Source organism: Quercus robur, chromosome 4, assembly GCF_932294415.1.
Source record: "Quercus robur chromosome 4, dhQueRobu3.1, whole genome shotgun sequence".
NCBI lineage: Eukaryota > Viridiplantae > Streptophyta > Magnoliopsida > Fagales > Fagaceae > Quercus > Quercus robur.
In genome coordinates, this window is record NC_065537.1 from 8,731,967 (window position 1) to 8,741,562 (window position 9,596).

General features: G+C 31.6%; 1 long non-coding RNA gene across 1 annotated transcript; it reads right to left on the minus strand.

Moving 5' to 3' along the window:
• Window positions 1-994: 994 nt before the first annotated feature.
• Window positions 995-4,446, minus strand: LOC126720516 (uncharacterized). The gene is made up of 3 exons (XR_007653472.1): window positions 4,207-4,446; window positions 3,881-4,034; window positions 995-2,085 (listed from the first exon to the last, which is right to left on the minus strand). It is a non-coding gene; the product is annotated as an uncharacterized LOC126720516 (long non-coding RNA).
• Window positions 4,447-9,596: the final 5,150 nt, after the last annotated feature.

The window sequence follows — 9,596 nt, forward strand, 5'->3', positions numbered from 1 at the left end:
ATAGACGTGGCACAAATTTATGTAGCCACATAGCGCAATGAGGAGTGATCTACGAAAAGTCAAACATTTATTATTCTAATATTTGTAGCTATTAATTTTCACAAAGAATATTCATTAATTGGAACATTCTTTAAGATAAAGTTGGCATGTCGTAAGATGATAACAGAGTATAATTTTTAAAACAACATGCCAAATCAACATCTTCCTTATTAACAACATCAAGAGCAACCATTTTCAAATCTTCCTTTAGATGCAACCCTATACCAAGTTGTTAAAAGAGGCTTTGTATGGTTAGACAATTCATTATATCTCACTAACTGGTTTCTCATTTGATTGAAACCTAATCACATGAAAAACCATATCAAGCTCAGATCAAATGCATAGCCAAACAAACTTCAGATTAGCCAAAAATAATTACAAATTTACTGAAAGGAATAAAAATAAATAAAATCAAAGAGAGCAAAAAACCTAATAGTGGATTGCTATTGGCAAAACAATGTGAGAGGAGATAGGAAGATTGCAAATCTACATAGAGAAGTCATTAATTTAGTTGAAACTAAAAATAAATCTACAAAATTTATATAAAAAAAAGAAACTAATTATAATCAATTCAACGTTAAGTATTTACTCAGAGGAATATTAGCTACACACTTATTTAATTAAATTTTTTTAAATAAGTTTTTTAATATAAAATATTCACTTCAAATATTTACCTTTAATTATTTGAATATATTTACTTTCTCATATACTAATTATTTTTTATGTGTAGACATTGTGTTTCACATTTAACAACCTTTATTCTGGACTGTGTAACCTTGCCCTATGGTCAATAAGGTAGTAGTTAAAAGCTGGTTGTTGAAAAATAAGTTTTAGTAATTTCTTTTGTCAGTTTGGATTTTTTTTTTAAAGCAGAAGTTTGGATTTGAAATGTTTTTTTGCTAGTTTGTTGAATATTTAATTTTCTTATATTTAAAAAAAAAAAAAAAAAAAAAAAAAAAAAAAAGGAAATAGCATGGCAGTAGTTACTTCCATTATAATTTAACCCTCCAAAATTCTATCAAGATTTTTCCAAAAACCATTTTATTCACATGTTGGAAGGGCAAAACCGAAACAAAAGAGAGACTACAACACATTGATGGGTGACTGTAAGACCAATTTCTGAATGCAATCTTAAGTAACAGGTTGGAAATTAAGGATCGTTTGTTAATAGATCATGTCTACTATCAAATAGTAGTACATTGTCAAACTATAGTAAGACCAAGCACCAAAGTTTACTAAAGACATATAACCCCTCTATTTATGATAATTTTCATTACATAAGATTAAAGGTGGATTATAATATTCAAAATATTACCTACAACCATCAAAAACTCATACTCTAAGAAATGATAATATGTATTTGTACAATGATAGTCTATTCTTCATGGTTAGGATTAGTTGCATTTTGTCAAGTGGAATGTTCAACAAAAATTGCTGGTCTTCTATTGTTTTCTCTTCACATTTAAGTGCCAAAAAGAACTTAAAAAGAAAATACATGGGAATATAGACATTATCCGTGACCAACAACTTTATTATACCCATGTTTTGTCCTCTATATTCAACACTTATAAGAGGCATTAAAAAAAACTCAATAAATCTTCATGCTGGTCATGCCAATATGCACTAAAAATATGAAATAAAATAACATTTTAAAATAAGATAAGTTTGAAGAAACAATTAACAGAAATAATAGAAGACCAATAAACAAATAGAAAGAAGTACAAAGTGTGCCATATAAGACACTCAAACACTAATCAGCGTTAACATTGCAAGTAAAGTTGTGGCCCATTCTTAGAAGATATTTCTTCAGGGAGTAAGAAAATCAATAATGACTGTACTGCCTATTACAGTTTCTCAACAAAGCAACAAAATAAAAGCATGAGATGTTTCAATATTAATGGTTTGAAAGTATATTTACGTTTTTGGTGAGCTAACAATAAAGAATTAGATAAAGGAAACTAAATGTTACATACCTACTTCTACATCCCCTGTTCTGCAGAATGCCAGAATAGCCATTAACATTGCAAATTGTTCACTTTGAAATGGCTGGTAAATAATCAAATACACAAATTCTTGGGAGCATATCACACTCTTAAAATACAAATTGACTTTAGAAACCAATAATAGTTAAACTAAAAGCCAAATATCTAATGTTGAATTGACTTTACAGATTTACTTTAGAAGTCAAATTGATTTTAAAACTGAATAAAAGTTAAAACGATTCAAAAAAAAATCAAATGTTGGCCTTGCCATTGCCATCTACCCCATCAATCTCTGCTAAGCATTTAAAACAAAAGCACACCCAAACATAACTCTAAATGTTAACAAAAATAAATAAGTAAACAATAAGCACTATGAAACAAAAGATTAGTATGATTGTGACACAATAGTTGCATTGCTTCAAATAAAGGGCCTCTTTGGAAGAACTCCACTAATGCCTAAGGACTTGCATCAATTAAAAGGCCCATTCGGTTGAGAGTCCATCTTAGTCATTTGGCACTCACTGGTTCAAGTTTTATTACAATAATTACAAACTTACATGTAGGGTTAGAATTTACTAAATAAAAGGATTAGGATTTGTTTGAATTCGAGCTCTCATATTTATAAAAAGGCCCCTAACTCTTTTCCTGCAACGTAATTAGACTACAACTCAAACTGATTCGTTTGAAATTTGCCATACCAGGAGTATTATGTAAGCTGAATTTAGAGGAGGCCCATGATTACATCAATGGGAATTTCTTTATATATATGCTGAGACAATGTGGCTTTACTAAAAAATGGAGCTGATGGATTTATACTTGTATATCTAGAGTTAGATTCTTTGTTTTGGTAAATGTAGCATAGTATTATATGGAACTCTGCAACTTTGACAGCCAATGATGTTGAATTAAGGGAAGCATATTCACCAGCCAATAAATGCTTGTGACATTCCTTTAGGAAGTGCTCGGGGGATAAATCTAGTAGTAGTTATATATATATATATATATATATAAAATATACACAAATTATGATGCCCTTTTAGCTTTGAGCTGTACCATTTGTGAAAGGCTGGTTTGTAAAGTTGGGAGTTCTTATGGGCCAAGCATGCCTTTCATTCCAATTAAAATTGATCCATCTTAGGACAGCCTAATCCAGTGATATAAAAATAAATAAAAATACTGCAGAAACTACTATCAATAAAGCCTGAGATTTTCAATTGCAAGCAACATTATGGGGACAATCTATCCAATGGATAAAAAAGGCTGAGAAAACAATGAACTGGAAAGTGACATGATCTTGCTGCATTGCACGCAAGGACACAAAGACTCTTCTACAGTCTACACCATTGGGAAGTGCAAATATGGTTAGATATCTCTTTCGCTTTGTTGCCTTACGTTGTTAAATTGATTAATGGTTATTTAAAATCAGTGAAAAACTACTCCAATCAAATTGACTGTAGCACTCAATATTGTACGGCATAAAAGGCACATTAGGTTAGTAAGGCTAGGGTGGTAAACCATTCTATAGGAGCTAATATATCAGCTAATTCTTAGGATTTTTCTATTAACCAATCCCTTAATGTGGCTCTGGAAAACAGAAAACACAAATATATGAAACACAGATTTTGCTTATAGCAAACACTTCAGTAGTGTTTAGGCATAAAATGCAGTAAGAGATTTGAACAATAGTTCTTAAACGAAATTATACAGGAAAATTCCAGCAGAGATTTGAACAATCAATTTTCACAACAAAGCACCAAAAGGGGAAAAATGAACACAGAGAAAAGATGCGTATATTTCATCCAATTTTCACAACAAAGCACTCAAAAAAGGTAGAATGAACAAACAGAAATGATGCGTACCTTTCATCAGAATAGCGCCAATCTCTAACTCCGTATCTCAAAACCTATGGGGCGTTGTATCGTATTTAGCTTTGACGGATGCCGATTGTGATGGTCTAAGCCCGGCAGGGTATGGCAATGGCCAGCCATACGAATATCCACTGGTTCGCAGAGTCTGAAGAGAAGATCGATAGGGTTTTAATCGCAAAACAGATCTACAATATTCCGTAAATTGACGGAAACAGAAGAAACTTATCCCGAAATCACAGAGAAGTTTCAAAACCGAATCAAAACAACAAAAAATCATAGAAAGAAGGAGAGGGAGAGGGAGAGAGAGAAGAACGTACCTGGAAAACTCAAAAGGGGATAGCGATGATCAATCCAATCTCCAGTGTGGCGCAAGTCTTTTTTTTTTTTTTTTTTCTTTTCTTTTCTCCTAGCGGAGTTTGATGTGAAGAGATCGCCTCTATCGTAGTATGGCTAGGGTTTTTTTTAGAGAGAAAAAAAGTTAAGAAGACTGACGTGAAGAGAGTAGGTTTTTCCCCTTTTTCCCTCTCTCTCTTTCTCTGTATCGCAATATTGGCACTTTTTTTTTTTCTTTTGTTTTTTTAAGAAAGAGCAAATGTTAAGTAGTCTGAAGAGATAGGCAGATATTTCAAAATTTCTACGTTTTTTTCTTTTCTTTTAACAGTTTTTTTTTTTTGTTAATATAAAAAATTACGGCCAAACGGTGTTAATATTTTGAAAACAATATAATGTATCGCTTTTAAAAGTTACACATGTCTGAATTTTAAGTAGGAACTTTTCCTATTTGTCATTACCTCCTTAATTTTAGGAACTCATTTTCTTTCAGCTTCTGCTTTTATATAGATATAGATATAGATATATAGTATATTAGATAATAAAAGATTTTTGTCTTTTCTTCTTTCGGTGTTGTAACAAAAATGAATGAGGAATAGGTATGAGAATGGACTCTTGTCTAGTAATTGATACAACTGCTTCTCCTATGCATGGATGAATATAAAATTAAACAGTAGCAAAAAGCGACAACATCCTTTACAAATAATTGCATATAAAATAGAAATTAAACAGCGAGTTCAGCTTCATCCACAAAGAAACGTGAAAGGAAACACAGTAGTAACTAGAACAGGAGAAGGGAAGCATAATGATGACACTCCACCAAAAAAACCAAAGATGAATACTAGAATCTCATACACATAAATGATTGGTTGGTAGGTTCTATTTGGAAAACAATAATAAGAATAAATTGTAGAGAATAGCCCCCTTTTGTTTGGAAAGTCATCTCTCTTTATTCGACGAATCTTGTCATCGCCTTGTGGCTAAGCATCAAATCGCAGTCAAAGTCAATTGTCAATAGAAGACCACTCCCCAACCCACCATCCTCCCCCTATCCTTTGTTTGAGAAGTCCTCAATTCAATTAACATTAAACCAAACATTGAGGTGATACCTGCAGTTCTAAATTTTGTCCTTGCCTTGCCACTGAGGAAGAGAGTCAATTGTAGATGGCAGTCATGAGAGAAGATGTACGATATGCAAGCGGTTCAGACAACACTGACTTCTATACTTGAAACCTTTTTCTCAAAACCAAAACAGAATGGAAATTGTGTTTTCAGCCTCTGTATCAGAATCCACTACGTATTCCCAACTCCAAATTTATTGAGGCACCAAATGCATGCATAGGTAAACAAATGAATGGCATGATAGTCCAACAAAGTTTGTGAGACTTCCAAACCCAATATAAATATTGGCAAAAATCCTTAGGCCCAATACTCCTTGTAACCAAAAATAAACAAATAAACCTACATGCATAACTTTTAACAAGGCCCTTTGGGAGAAATCATATTGGAACTATATTGTATTTCCTATTTTTAACTATTCAAGGTATCAAAAAAATGTATAATTGTATGAACAATATAATTTATCAAAAAAATTTAAATAACGATTGAGTAAATAACAATGAAATAATTATTGCTTCTGCGACCAAAGCCCTCTCTCAAGTTCATAAGCAAGAAAACCGATGTCCACAATTTACAAACTATTCCATTTGCAGTTTTACAGCACCAGCAAAGATTTGCTACATCAAATATTCAATAAAGTAACCTCAACATAAATTCTATTAGAAGTGTTTTTTTTTTTTTTTCAAATAAACTTAACAAGTATCAAAAGAACTCAAATAGATACTCCACATTGTAATTTTTTAACAATGTTACACTTATCTTTATCCTTAATGTGCCTGCAAAGTTAAGGAATACCTACATGGCCTTGCATGCTTTCAATTAAATGAATGCAATTCATGAAGGCTTAAAATTACAAACCCCAAACTACCCAAAGAAAATTTATTGACAGAACAAAGTCACACTGCAGATAATTCTAACTTTGAAAAAAGATCATTGTATACTATGAAATGCAAAATAAAGGTCATGCACAAACAAAAGCATGTTGTAACTTCCAGCTGAAGTACATTAAGCAAAAACAAATGCATATAGTACCTTCTAGCAGAAAAAAAAAAAAAAAAAAAAAAAATCATCATTCTTTATTGTCTTCTATTCGAGCTCTATCTTTTCATCAAGCATAAATGTTTTTGCAAAATCGTTTGACAAGTCACTAGCCATATCTGATGACATTTCCCTGCCTTCAGTCCCGTCGACAGAAAATTCTGTATGCTCCTCTCTTTGTGAGTGGTCTCGACTTAGTGGACTATAACTAGTGCCACGATCTGAGAACTTGACCCTTCCATAGCCTAATGCTTGTGTTCCACCATTAAAAATAGCACTCATGTCGTCACGTTCTATGTCACTAATAAGTGGTATGACTGGAGTTTCTCTATTTAGTGGTAAGTGCTCCACCAAACTTCTAGCATGTGATGGAAATTCAACATTTTCTTCAGATTCCTTTCCCATGCAATCCTCAAACATCATTAGACAAATAAAATTAGCCTAAATCACAAATTGGAACAAGACAGTCGAAGTGTCCAATCATAGGAAGGTTAGCATAGATCTACTATCTAGGATATTAAACTTCAAGTGCAAATTTAGCAAACAAATTTTAGGAAGATTTAGCCTCTACAAAATATTCTTTTGAGTCAGCTTCAAACAAATCAGGAAGATCTCGTGATAGTCAAGGAGATCATACTCTATTACCAACAAAAAACTCACTTAAATTTAAAAAGAGTAACAAAAAAAAGTCAATTAAAATGTGAATTAGAAACCTGATTCTTAAATTTAAACTCTGCCGCAATTTAGAAAATTTTATGGCTCCAAAACGTCCAACATAAATGCAGTAAGAAATAGAATGACTAAGAGAAACAATACCAAATAGTGAAGAAAATCTACCTGCACTTGAATAGTACTAGCAGTCTGCAGTGCATCAAGGATAAATGGTATATTTGTGCTCATCTTCCTAACCTGCTTAATATATTAAACAAAAGTGAGATTTGCCATCAATTCAAGCAAAATAACAAGGGAACCTATTTTTAGTAAATCAACTAACTTTACATTAGGTACTGGTCATTCTGCAGATTTTCATCATTGCCAAAAGAAAAGGTTATAATGTCAATAGACACAACAAGCAGTCTATATCATACAAACAAATTCTTTCTTTTCTTTTTTTGATAAGTAAATATTTTATTAAAAAACTACAAAGACCACCACCCCGGAAATAAGACATGTGCTTAAGGGGCACCACAAATCAACAAAGTCAATTGTTGAATGGCCACTTAACACAGAGATCCAAACTCATATTTTCTGTAGTAATTAAATCACAAATAAATCCAGGGACACATTTTGGTTAACCATTGAATACTCACATTTTATAGAACATCCAGAAGCACAAAGGTCAATCATAAATGTCACACCCCGAACCCAACTATAAAGCTAGGCACGTAACAACCACCGCATGCTTATAAAGTAAGCACCCTACAAGTGTGAAAGGCCTTCTTAGCAACTAAAATTTATCCTTAAAAATTAAAATCAAATAAATCCAAAATACCTCAACAATTTCTTTATAAATAGATCTCCAATAATTTAATAGGAACAAAATCCAAACCTCATGTACATAATGCCAAATGGCCAATAAATATAAAACTATTAGAAGACCATCCAATCCCAAAATCACTAAGCTTCTTTTCCTGCTCATAGCACAACATCAAAACTCCCAAAACTTGGTATTCTTCACAATCTGAAACTGGAGGGGAAAAAGGGGTGAGCTGACAACTCAATAAGTAACCAAAATCCTAATAAGTTTTATCAAGCAATAGATCCATAAAGTATAAGATGTAATATCTGTTTTCAAAAGTTGTGATATACAATGCAATTTCAAAATAACTGAAGAAGTTTCTTAGTCATAAAATAATACGTTGTACATAGATCTCATACTTTAATCTTACAAATATATCATAGATGATTTAGAAAGTAGTTAGTTTTCCATATATCAAACCTATAACTTACAATAGGTTCCAAAAATATATAAGCAGTTTAAGTGACTCAAAATAGTTAAATACTCAAACATTTCCAAAATCACATATGTAGTTTTAAGAACTCAAAATAGTTCAAATATTCAAACGTAATTCATATTCTTAACAATCTTATGACTATGGTCACGCTATATCCCCATGATTGGGCATCAAAGTACCAATGAAATAACCCCCATTGGTTTGGGAATCAGAATACCAAATAATAACTCCCGTTGGTTTGGTACCAATGAATAACCCTCATTGGTTTGGGTATCAAAATACCAATGAATAACCCCCATTGGCTGGGTATCAGAATACCAATGAATAACCCCCATTGGTTTGGGTATCAGAATCAATTCATGGTCAAATTGTCCATAATCATATATATGAAATCATAGTTTCTAACAAAAATATATCTTATTCAAATACATATATATATATATATATAATCATATATTCAATATTCAAATGTATTTGTGATATTTCTATATTCTTACTTTAAATCAATATAGCTAAAAAAACAATTAAATAAAATAAATCTTATATTCAATGCTCATATTTATTGGTGGAAATTCTTTATTCTATACTTTGAATCAGTATAGCTAAAAACAATTAAATAAAATACATCATATATTCAGTAATCAGATATATTTGTGTAATTCTTTACTTGAAATTAGTAATACAATAGAAATAAATTGTAACAACTGTAAACAATTTTCAGTAGTTAAAATACGCAAAGATAAAACCAATTAGGATAAGGTTACTTACCTCAAAAAGCCATATCAAAAGGAACTTCTCCCTAATGCTTCCTCTCAAAACTTAGATATCACCTAAAAAAATTTCCAAATATCATTTACTCAATAATCTAATATTTTTAAATAAAACTTATATGAATACCCGGCCAAAAGAGAGACTACTAAAAATATCTAATAGTTTTCCACTATTGTCTCATAGTTAAAAATACACCGTATTCATAATATATATATATATATATATATATATTTCCTCCACTTTCTACCATTAATAGTACCATAGCCATGTAGGGTCAAAAGTACACCACCTAATCTTCTATACATGTGCTCGTTTTTTCTTTTAATCTCCATTCACCCCTAGTTCTCTTTGAGATCAGGACAGAACTAGGAAAAAGGTACTACATTCTATGTCATACAATATCAAGCCTACATGGACACCATAACCTTTTGCTATTCGCCAAAGCCCCAATTTTGTAAACTTGTACAGAACCGGACCCAATAGCCTTCTTTTAC